Here is a 12,152-nt window from a genome sequence, read left to right as displayed (position 1 = left end):
TAAAGGTAAAATAATAAAAAGGTAGAATTAATTACATTTCTAATAGCAAAGATTACTTTCCACCTCACTTTTTTATTTATTTATTTATTTATTATTTTTCCTTCAAACTGAAGAAACCCCTCGGGAGACTAGACCTATGTAGCCTTGGCTATAGCCTAAGCTATAACTTGTAATAATTTATTGCAAGTATCAAAATCATAATCCTGACCAACATTTGTTTTATACACAAAACTACAAAAGTGAAAAGAAGTAATAACTTTTTAATTCATATCCCAAATTCATCAATTTTTATCATTAAACTGTTCTCTGCTTAAATTTTTTTTTCACTCCATTGTGACATCCTCTTTCACAGTTTCACTGTATCCAGACTCACGGTTCCATGACTCATGGGAGTCACGGTGAGCGGAGGGATTCGTGCTTCAGTAATGTATTTAGTTTTTGTTAGTGAAGAATTTTTAGTACGTTATGAAAAAGTCTGATTAACAGCCTTGGGCTGGGCCTGAAGGATTAGATTTATTTACAGCATGAAATATTTTTGTTTTTCATGAACCAATATATTTCATTGATAAGATTCTACATAAGTGACCAACTTCTCCTCATACATACACATGTTTACAAAGTAGAATATAACATTAAACCAAGTGGCAACATGAGAACAACGCTTGTCCAGTACAAAAGGAAAATGTCGCACAACTTTTGCTGCATACTGCACATCAGTCATGCTTCATTTACTAAGAAAAATAAAAACTTATTACAGTGCACTTGCACATACGTTTATAGAATTCAGATCCATTTGCTATTAGAGCTATTAGTAGCATAATAAGTTTTTTTTTTTTTGTTGTTTATGGCTGATATTTTTCGAATTCTATGGCACATTTACCAGGACTGCGTATTGTAGCGGCAGAGGACACCTCTGTTTCAATGCTTCATATATCAGAATATATTTTTTTCAGAAAATCCCAAATTTCGAGGTGGAGATGAATGAAAACCCACTTTTCCAGATAGGGCTTGAACCTTCAAGGGCTTGTTATGAGAAGGTCAGTAGTAAACAAATATCCAGTGTACTCTGCATAATTCAGATAAGGAACAAAGGAACACAGTTAACATCACATTAACGTTGTGAGGATGTGTTGATGGTAGCTGCAGAAAAATGTGGCTTTTATTCAGATTCACCGGGCTGTTGCACCGGTTTACATCTCATGTCATTTCCCCAGGGGGCTGGTAAGCTTAAGTCCCACCTGGGGTAAAAAAATAATTCATCATTCATTTCTGTTTTCATGCTCAAGGCTTTCAGTGGTGCACAGATCCAAATATACTTTACAATATAGAAGTTAAGTGGCCGCTATGGTCATTGCTACACCTAGATGTGGTAAATGTGACCAGTAGATTCTCTCATATATATATATATATATATATATATATATATATATATATATATATATATATATATATATATAATGTGTGTGTGTATGTAATATACATATATACATATATATATATATATATATATATATATATATATATATATATATATATATATATATATATGTATGTTGTGTATTAAGTACAGTATATATATATATATATATATATACATATATATATATATATATATATATATATATATATATATATATGTGTGTGTGTGTGTGTGTGTGTGTGTGTGTGTGTGTGTGTGTAATTCTAATAGCCACAATGTGTGTGTGTGTGATTGGTTGTACTATCACTATAACTCTGTTTAAAAACGTATTTGATCTGTAAAACCATTTTCATCCATTTAATTATCATACCCCCGTTTATTTTCTCTAAAGTATTCAATGTCGTTCGTTTTCTTCCCTCGTATGGCTAATGGTTATAAAAGAACTGTTTTATGTTTCTTTGTCAAAATTCATCTAGACATATGCTTATTAGAAAGTTGTGGAGTCTCATCAAAACTTAGTAATTTATTCCTATATTCATTGTTTACCTTTGCCACCAAATTTCACTTAGATCCAATCTTATATTTTTGAGTTATTAAATCAACGTTCAAACAGGTTTACGAACAAACAAGAAATCTAAGTGGTGAAAAGTACTTTTCGACTATTTGGTGGTCAATTTAATGATATAGTCACCCATTGGATTAATTGAATGCAACTTGATGTTATGTATTGGTTCTATAGCATTTCCATTTTTTTTAAATAAGAATATTAAAAATTCGCAAATTAAGAAGGGACTGTAATATCTTTCCTAACATTTGAAACTAACGATTGTTTTTCTTGAATTATCGTTAACAGACAATTGTAAATTGCTTTCTGTAAAAAAGAAAAATAGAAACTTTTGATTGTGTTAGGCTTATTGTCGTGATGAATATATATATAAAGGCAATGTCATTGCCTTTATTTATATATGTAAATACACAAACAAGCGTATAATTATAAACATATTTGCTGGTCCGCTGGTGTAGTCGCTAGTGTCGTAGCATGCCACTCGGATGTTGCGGGTTCGCGTCTCCCCCGCAGGGTGATGAAAAATCGGTGGCTCTGTATTATGATCAGCTACTGCTACAGTGTGGGGTCTGCGGTGGGAGGTTGAAACCAACATTCTTTGAAAGCTTGAATTTAAACAAGTCAATGACCCTGTGGGTGGTTGTTTCATGTGAATAGGTTTTCATCTACTATACTGAAATAATATATATATATATATATATATATATATATATATATATATATATATATATATATATATATATATATTATATATATATATGTATATATATGTATGTATATATATATATATATATATATATATATATATATATATATATTATATATATATATATATATATATATTATACAGTTTATATATATATATATATATATATATATATATATATATATATATATATATATATATATATTTATCTTAGAGTAAGGCAACAATGGGAGCCAACATACCTTAGCCCCTGTAGTTGCTGGCGTATCTTTTTACTTTCAGGAGAGCCTCTGTATATTAACCTCATCGAAGCCAGGTATGGAGAAAAAAAATATTAAGGAAGAAAATAAAAAAATAAAAAGACCAGCAAATGAGATCGGAAGGTGATGCGAAAGAACGCAGAATAAAATAACAGCCCAGTCTCAAACGTCGGCTCAATACTTGTTCAACCATGCTTGGTATGCCTTTTGTCAGTTATTAATAAGTCCTGATGGATGTCTAAAACTTACGATGTATCCTAATCTGGCTGTCAGAGTCAGCTGCCAACAATGCGAAAAGAGAATCGCGAGGTAAGGCGGGAGAGCCTTTCATTTTCACCTGCACTCAAGAGAAGCAAACATGCATTATGCACAAAGCAAACACGAGTGGACGGTAATGTCCCCGACTCACTCACAAACTCATCAACTTTGATTGCTCTAAAAAGACCACACAGCAAGACCGAGCGCCGAGGGCAGTTGGTAGGGAGGTCCTGGCCAAGGTAAATATTAGGCGAGCGGCCGTCCTCTCCTCCTCCCCCTCACCCTCCTCTCTCCTCACGAACAGAACGTATGTTTTATGGGATGTTTGCCTCGATCAATAAATGAGATGGATCCCTAAACCTACATAGTTAACCGTTTATTGGTAGTTGGAAAGATTTTTGTTAGGAATTCTACATCGTTTAAGACATGCAAGCATTTCTAAAATATTTTTGAACCGAATGAATGTTCCGTGATGTTTTCAGAGTTTACTCTTGTTTGTCTAAGCTTTTTCTTCCCCCGCCTAATGACATGAGTTGTTGCGACGCCAGATTACGACAATACATCACTGCAGCAATCGGTCAGTCATCACGAATGAAAAGGGGTGTTGATTTATTTCCTGTCAATAACTGTTGCCTTTATTGTTTATATCTTCCTAAACATACATTAAAATTTACAGACTTTTGTCCAAAATTAACAAATTAATTCTGCTAAACGTTCATTGCACCAGTTACTATTATATTATTATATATAAGAAAATAACTGCAGGAGCCATATAGTACTCGCTGTATTGAATAACATGTCACACGCATACCTCCATCTGATGTTCACATTTCATTTTCCGTCAAAGAAGCATTTCTGCCACATTCATTGTTGATTAAACTTCCACATATCCATCCGAAAAGGTTCTACACTTTCATTTCTCTGTTAGTTGTGGATTTAACCACTTAAAAAACAAGCGAAGGTTCTAAGAGCATCGATTGAGCTGTCCAGAATAAAAAAAAAAAATCAGTGAAGGATCTAAAACATTGATTGAGATGTCAAAATTCAAAAGAGCTAAAGCCATTGGACTGCGCAACATAATGCCCTTTAATTGTACCACCAAAAAAAAAAAAAAAAAAAAAAAAAAAAGCCGGGTTCATTCATGAAGGAGGCGACAGACGTTTCTGGCTTCTGTAGGAACAATGGTTATGAAATTCAAGAACAAAAGTGGGAAGAAATTAAGCGTATGCAACGAATAAAAAATATCGCAAATTATAAACTAGAATCACGTAATAATGGAGGCTTGATGTTAAAAGTCGTTGTACAGATACGTAGAAAGTGTAGGAAATTACTTACTACGTAACCCGTATGGAGTGTCGAAGTATAATTCTTTGTCTTGTAATATAAACGAATTCAGTGCGTTTCATCTCAGAATCACCCAGACAAATTAATTCGACGCTCGATTATTTCTTGCATGAACACTGTTTCACAAGCTTGTTCTTCGAAGTTACTACTGATGAGTTTAGGAAGTTCAAAAATGAGATATTTTGCCTTCATTTACCTTCCTGTATTTATTGTGGACTGAATATCTAAGAATAACAACCTTATATCGCCTCTCTCTCTCTCTCTCTCTCTCTCTCTCTCTCTCTCTCTCTCTCTCTCTCTCTCTCTCTCTCTCTCTCTCTCTCTATGAGAATATCATTTTATAGTATATACATGATATAAAAGAAATACTGTACTCACGAAGTATATCATTATGCATAGTAAAAATAAAAGTATGTATACAAATATATACATTATTTATATTATATATGTATATATATACATATTTATATATGTGTGTATATATATTATACATATGTAAAGTTAATTGAGAAAACGTATATATATATATATATATATATATATATATATATATATATATATATATATATATATATATATATATATATATATATATATATATATATATATATATATATATATATAATGTAAAGTCCCGATGTTTTTGCACCTTCTTTATCAACAATCATGAGCCCAGCTTCCCAGTTCTAATTTTCCCTCAAAATATTACACTCGCTCTTTTTTTTTCTCTCAGCCTTTTCCTGCAGACAGTTGAACTTCCACTAATCTCTGCAAATTCCCTTCACTGTTCTAGGTTCTTAATGTATCTCCTGTGAACAGCCGCTGTTCTGCTCGCTATTCATAACCAATCTTCTGCCATTAAATACTTTTCTCTCTCTCTCGGGAGTTTACCGCGTATATCATTCGGCAGTAACACACACACACATACACATATATATATATATATATATATATATATATATATATATATATATATATATACATATACATATATAAATTTACGATGCCAGGAAAAGAAAATGCCGGCGCAAAGTGCAGTCATATATCAAAAAGAATACCTGTGATACCATTCGTTAAATGCATTCAAATGACACAGCCATCATCCTTTAACGAAAATAGAACCCAGTGTTGAGGAAGATGTCAGGGGTGATAAATACTGTCTCGCTCGAAACTTGATGTTTCTTTTAGAATTATAGCCGCCATTCTTTTTAGGCGCGTGCCCCCGAAATTTATTTTCCCTCGACACCTGCAGTAACTAATGATCGTTTAGGAACACTGACGACTTGCCCCGATGACGTACGATTTTTCTGTTTTCTCTAAAAGGAGACGAAGTCTCATCACGGCGACGATTAAAGTTGAAATGAGGGGAATGTACTGTAAACACGCTTTGGCATGAGATAGAGAGAATATATATATATATATATATAATATATATAAATAAGAAGGAAAGATATATAATATAATAATATAATAATAATAATAATAATAATAATAATAATAATAATAATAATAATTCACTTCTTCTGACCCAGCCATGCAACTAAATCAGTGTAGATGGGATAATGACCTCGAAACTTGATGTTTCAGAATACAAAGGTCTTTAAAATTTATTTTTGAATCAGTAACTAACATCGTTTAATTCAATGCCCTGATGACCATTTTGCTTGTATTTTTACATATATATAAAATTATATATATATACATAGAGTATGTGTATAGATATATAGATTATATATATATATATATATATAATATATATATATATATATACTTGCTCGTAACCATATGCATAAAGCAGGTATATATAATGACTAAATACAAAAAGGTCTTTAAATATATTTGAATCATATATGCTTGATATATACATATATATAAATTAAATATATATATATATTATATATATATATATATATATATATATATATATATATATATATATATATAATATATATATATATATATATATATATAATATATATACAGTATACATATTACACATACATACACATATATATATATATATATATATATATATATATATATATATATATATATTTAATCTTTTTCGGACACTATATGAATGTATTAATTTATATTTTGAAAGTAATCCTTTTAAATAACTAATATCCTGAAAGAACTATGGGTAAATTTTTACTTGTTTTTGTTAGTGAATATTCCCATCTACATTTATCTACGTCATTCTAATTTCTTCATTACGTCCCTGTCAGTTTCTCTCCTGCAAACACTTTCATTACTCTAGTATTTGTACACGTTCGTTGCACCTTGTCTAATCTACCCCAGTTTTGTCACCTGAGGTCCCGGTCACTCTAACGCTAAGGCTCATGGGGCATCGTTCTCTGTTTGACCTTTTTCAAAATCATTCCTGTTTCTGTCTAGTGCAAGCGAGGTGGAATGTCATAGTTTTATAAATTCAGTTTAACTTATTATCGACTTTCTTTCAGCTCCATTCATCTTTCTTGGCCATTCTTGTCCTTTATCTTTTTTGTCCTCTCTCTCTCTCTCTCTCTCATTCAGATCTTCCATCTGGTTCCCACTTGACACAGTTACCGTTTCCTCTTAAGTCTGTTTTCCTTCTCCTTTCCCTTCGTCTTTCGAATTTACCTCTCATGTTTCTTTACTGTCCTTGTCTTTAATCTTTCCTCTTCCTCTCCCTCCTCATTCTTATCCTGCTCCTACAACGTTCTTGACACAGTTAGCCTCTCATTATATTTTCTTTCTACTCTCAATGTCTTCCCTCGTTTTAAATCTTTTTTTCGTCCTCTGTATCTTTTTTTTCTTTCGTTCTCCTCTGCTCTCTGTCTCTCTCTCTCTCCTTCTTCTCTATCTCCTCCTCATTCACATCCTCCTTCTGCTTCCCACTTGACACAGTTTCTGGCCAGGTGTCTCGAGGGGGTCGAAGGAATCCCTTCTGTCAACCTCTGTGCAAACTTATATATAACCCGTGACGCCATGTGGGGCTCCGAAAGACTTCTCTCATGTGTATGTTGCGTTTTGTTTATGTTTTGATTGTTGCGAATGGCTTTACCACATGGACGATAGTTTTTTATGGATAATTTGATATTTTTTTTTTTTTTTAGAATATTTTGGATAGCTTGGTTTGGAAAATTAGTGAAAAAAAAGTGTTTTATGAATGAGCCTTTATAATTTTTTACCTTTCCCCAAAATAATGGGATCTACACCTTTGTTTTTAGTATCATTTACAAAAATTCTGCTGTCTTGATGCTTATGTCGGGTAGATACACACACACACATCGTCTTACTTTCTCTGCCGCTTCCTCTGGTATATTTGATGGAGGCTTAAACACCGAAATTGGTCACAGGTTAAATAAAAAGCTGTGTGATTTAGTACATAAAAAGAAACATCGAATTAAGGAAGACTATAGTGAACATGGCACATAATATTACAAATATATTGCTTCAGGAGAAAGGGAGATTGATAGTTAGACGGGTTAGGGAAACGAAAAGCTACAACTTGAGATTATTCAGATAGTTAGGGAGAGCAAGAAATATTTATGAAAACATAGTGAAATAATATGGATGAAAACAGCATCACTGAGTATGAAGCCAAACTGAAGAATTGAAGATAATGCCTCAGTGTACTGATAAAAACAAATAAAGGAAAACTGCAGACAAGGGAAAGAGTCTCTCCAAGAGAAAGTTTTAATTTTGTCACTCCTAAGTGAAAATAGTAACAGTTGATAGATTTTTTTCTACACATATTATTACCCACTATTCATGACTCAAATGTTTTCACTGATGTTTCAGTTATTGTTCTTATAATTATTGTTCATATATATATATATATATATATATATATATATATATATATATATTAATATATATATATATATATATATATATATATATATATATATAATATATTAGAGATAGCATTCTTATACTGTCATACAATATATATACAATATATATATAAATATATATATATATATATATATAATGAATGGTAGGATGTCATTAATATTAGAGATGACACATGCTTCTGTAAGCTTGAGGATAAACTAAACAACAATATTCACACTGGGAAACTATGTGAGAGTGCACGTCCCCTGACAAGCGCTCGCACCAATGCATTTTTTTTTTTATTCCAGCTAGAGTGATAGTGACTTGATCCGCTCTTCCATCGGGAGAGTTAAACTCCTCTGTACATATTCCTGTCGCATCCAGTTCTGTCCTGAGGATTATAATCGCAATATCAACATGGGGAACAAATAAGATCACACTCATGTACGTGGGTGTATGTGTGTGTGTGCGTGTGTATTGCTCACCGTACCGTTTTGAATAAGCACGGTAGAAGAGGCAGAATCGATTACGCGTTGGATGGAGTTAGTTAGTTTAAGAAAGAGAATACATGTTTAAGTGACTTTTGAGCATATAAGAAGGGCAAATAAACGGACTGAAGAGTGATAAGATAACGGGAGTTGATGGGACTCCAAGTAGTATGCTAAGGTACAGTGGTGGCTGTGTGATTGACTGGCTGATCAGGTTTCGTATGGCATAAGTAGATAAGGGCTAAATTCGTAAAGACTCGAGGAATCAGTGAGAAGAATAATTGTTTCAATAAATAAAGTTAAAGGTAACCAATCGACTGTAAGACTAACAAGGAACAAGCTGGAAATTTATATATAAAATATATAAAATATGTATATATATATATATATATATTATATATATATATATATATATATATATATATATATATATATATATATATATATATATGTGTGTGTGTGTGTGTGTATACGTATGTATGTTGAAAAAGTAATTGGAAAGGAAAGGTCCTGTTATCCAGGTGAGGCAATAACTGGTGTAAGAATAGTGATGCCTGATACAGATTTTGTTGAGTTAACACCACAACTGATGATCCTTCGTTGTTGGTTTATTATATATATATATATATATATATATATATATATATATATATATATATATATATATATATATATATATATATATATATATATATTGTGTTATATATACCTATAAATATACAGATAAATACATATATATAAGCCGTTTATATGTTTGTATGGTTTGTTGTGTAACGCTATTTATGTTTATCATTATTTCAACTCCTTTTGTCTCAACTAAAACCTATAAAACAAATTTAATTTTTGCAAAGACATGGACTAATATGAAGAAAAGATAAAATAATTCCATTCCAAAATATAATCTCAATTTGGTAAACTCTCTTGATTTTATGGGTGAAAGACAGTATTATATGACTGTTTAAATGTCCTCGAACTTGTTATAAAAACGTTATTCTTTTGAGGGCCTCCTAATACGGGCTGTTTATGCAGAAGTATTTGATTGACACCTTTGGCGTGGTTGAGACAAGACGTTATTTGTTCAAAATTTTTTTTTGGTTTCCTTTACCGTCTTTTTACGTTCCGTGGCCCAAGGTAACTATACATAACCTGTGGTGTATTTGGGGACAGAGAGAGAGAGAGAGAGAGAGGTTAATGTGGCACAAATGACGGAAGGAATATCACGGTAACCTGAAGCTTCTGATTGCTTGGACTGGCTGACTCACTCCCAGTGATCAGGTTATTCCAACCACTTCCTTGTTTAGACTCCGCGATATCTCCTCATGATGTTTACACTAAATACTTCGCTTCCGAATTCTCCCCATCTTATATTTTCCTCATTTGCTCATCCTTTTAAATCTCTCTCTCTCTCTCTCTCTCTCTCTCTCTCTCTCTCTCTCTCTCTCTCTCTCTCTCTCTCTCCCCTCATGTGATGTTTGCACTAAATATGTCGCCTCCAAATTCTCCCCATCTTATATTTTCCTAATTTTCTCATCCTTTTAAATCTCTCTCTCTCTCTCTCTCTCTCTCTCTCTCTCTCTCTCTCTCTCTCTCTCTCTCTCTCTCTCTCTCTTTCCTAATATGATGTTTACACCAAATACTTCGCTTCCAAATTTTCCCAATCTTATATTTTCTCATTTTCTCATCCTTAAATCTCTCTCTCTCTCTCTCTCTCTCTCTCTCTCTCTCTCTCTCTCTCTCTCTCTCTCTCTCTCTCTCTCTCTCCTCATGTGATGTTTACACTAAATACTTCGCTTCCAAATTCTCCTCATCTTATATTCTCTCATTTTCTCATCCTTAAATCTCTCTCTCTCTCTCTCTCTCTCTCTCTCTCTCTCTCTCTCTCTCTCTCTCTCTCTCTCTCCCTCTCCTCATATGATGTTTACACCTAAATACTTCCTTCCAAAGTCTCCTCATCTTATATTCTCTCATTTGTCATCCTTAAATCTCTCTCTCTCTCTCTCTCTCTCTCTCTCTCTCTCTCTCTCTCTCTCCTCATGTGGTGTAAATCTCTCTCTCTCTCCTCATGTGATGTTTACACTAAATACTTCGCTTCCAAATTCTCCCCATCTTATATTTTCTCATTTTCTCATCCTTAAATCTCTCTCTCTCTCTCTCTCTCTCTCTCTCTCTCTCTCTCTCTCTCTCTCTCTCTCTCTCATATGATGTTTACACTAAATACGTCGCTTCCAAATTCTCCTCATCTTATATTCTCTCATTTTCTCATCCTTAAATCTCTCTCTCTCTCTCTCTCTCTCTCTCTCTCTCTCTCTCTCTCTCTCATATGATGTTTACACTAAATACTTCGCTTCCAAATTCTCCTCATCTTATATTCTCTCATTTTCTCATCCCTTTCTCTCTCTCTCTCTCTCTCTCTCTCTCTCTCTCTCTCTCTCTCTCTCTCTCTCTCTCTCATTTAATGATGTTTACACTAAATTTTCCAATTCTCCTCATCTTATATTTCTCATTTTCTCACCTCCCTTAACACTTATCTTCTCTCTCTCTCTCTCTCTCTCCTCTCTCTCTCTCTCTCTCTCTCCTCTCTCTCAATGCATGTTTACATGCTAATATAAGTTTATTTAAATTCTCCTCATCTTATATTCTCTCATTTTCTCATCCTTAAATCCTCTCTCTCTCTCTCCTCTCTCTCTCTCTTACTCTCTCTCATTTGCAAGTCCATTCGGCATCTAGTGCAACTCCATACCATTTAATGTTAGTCTCTTTTTCCAAGTACTATATAATTTTTCGTAGACCTGCTACCCCCAACCCAAAAGCTTATCCCTTATACAAAAACCAGTTTCACTGTCATGTACCTAATGACCTGGACAAGGGTCAGTCCCAACTTAAATCCTGTAATACTTGCATACTAATATGGATGCAGTGTATATATGTATAAACTACTATCGGATCTACACCTTATATCTGAGAATATATTTGACGGTGCACTGTATATATTACCAAGGCTCTATATATGTCCTTCGGCTATAATATATATATACCCCTTTCATTCCTTTCACTGTACCTAGGTTCATGTTCTCTGTTTCTTCCATCATGCTATCCACCTTCTCTAACAATTGAATATAGTTTCATGTGATGTAACTGCTTTGAGGTTTGTCTCTAAAATGTTAGCGCCTTTCAAACAGAAAAAGAAAAATTTGATTAAGATCTCAATTTCACTTTCAGCGCTGAATGACCTTAAAGGTTCAGAAATGAGACACTTTTAAATTCTATATTCAATCATTCATTCATTCAT

The sequence above is a fragment of the Macrobrachium rosenbergii genome, chromosome 52 (assembly GCF_040412425.1).
Source record: "Macrobrachium rosenbergii isolate ZJJX-2024 chromosome 52, ASM4041242v1, whole genome shotgun sequence".
In the NCBI taxonomy this organism is placed as follows: Eukaryota; Metazoa; Arthropoda; class Malacostraca; order Decapoda; family Palaemonidae; genus Macrobrachium; species Macrobrachium rosenbergii.
This window is presented reverse-complemented; position numbering follows the sequence as displayed.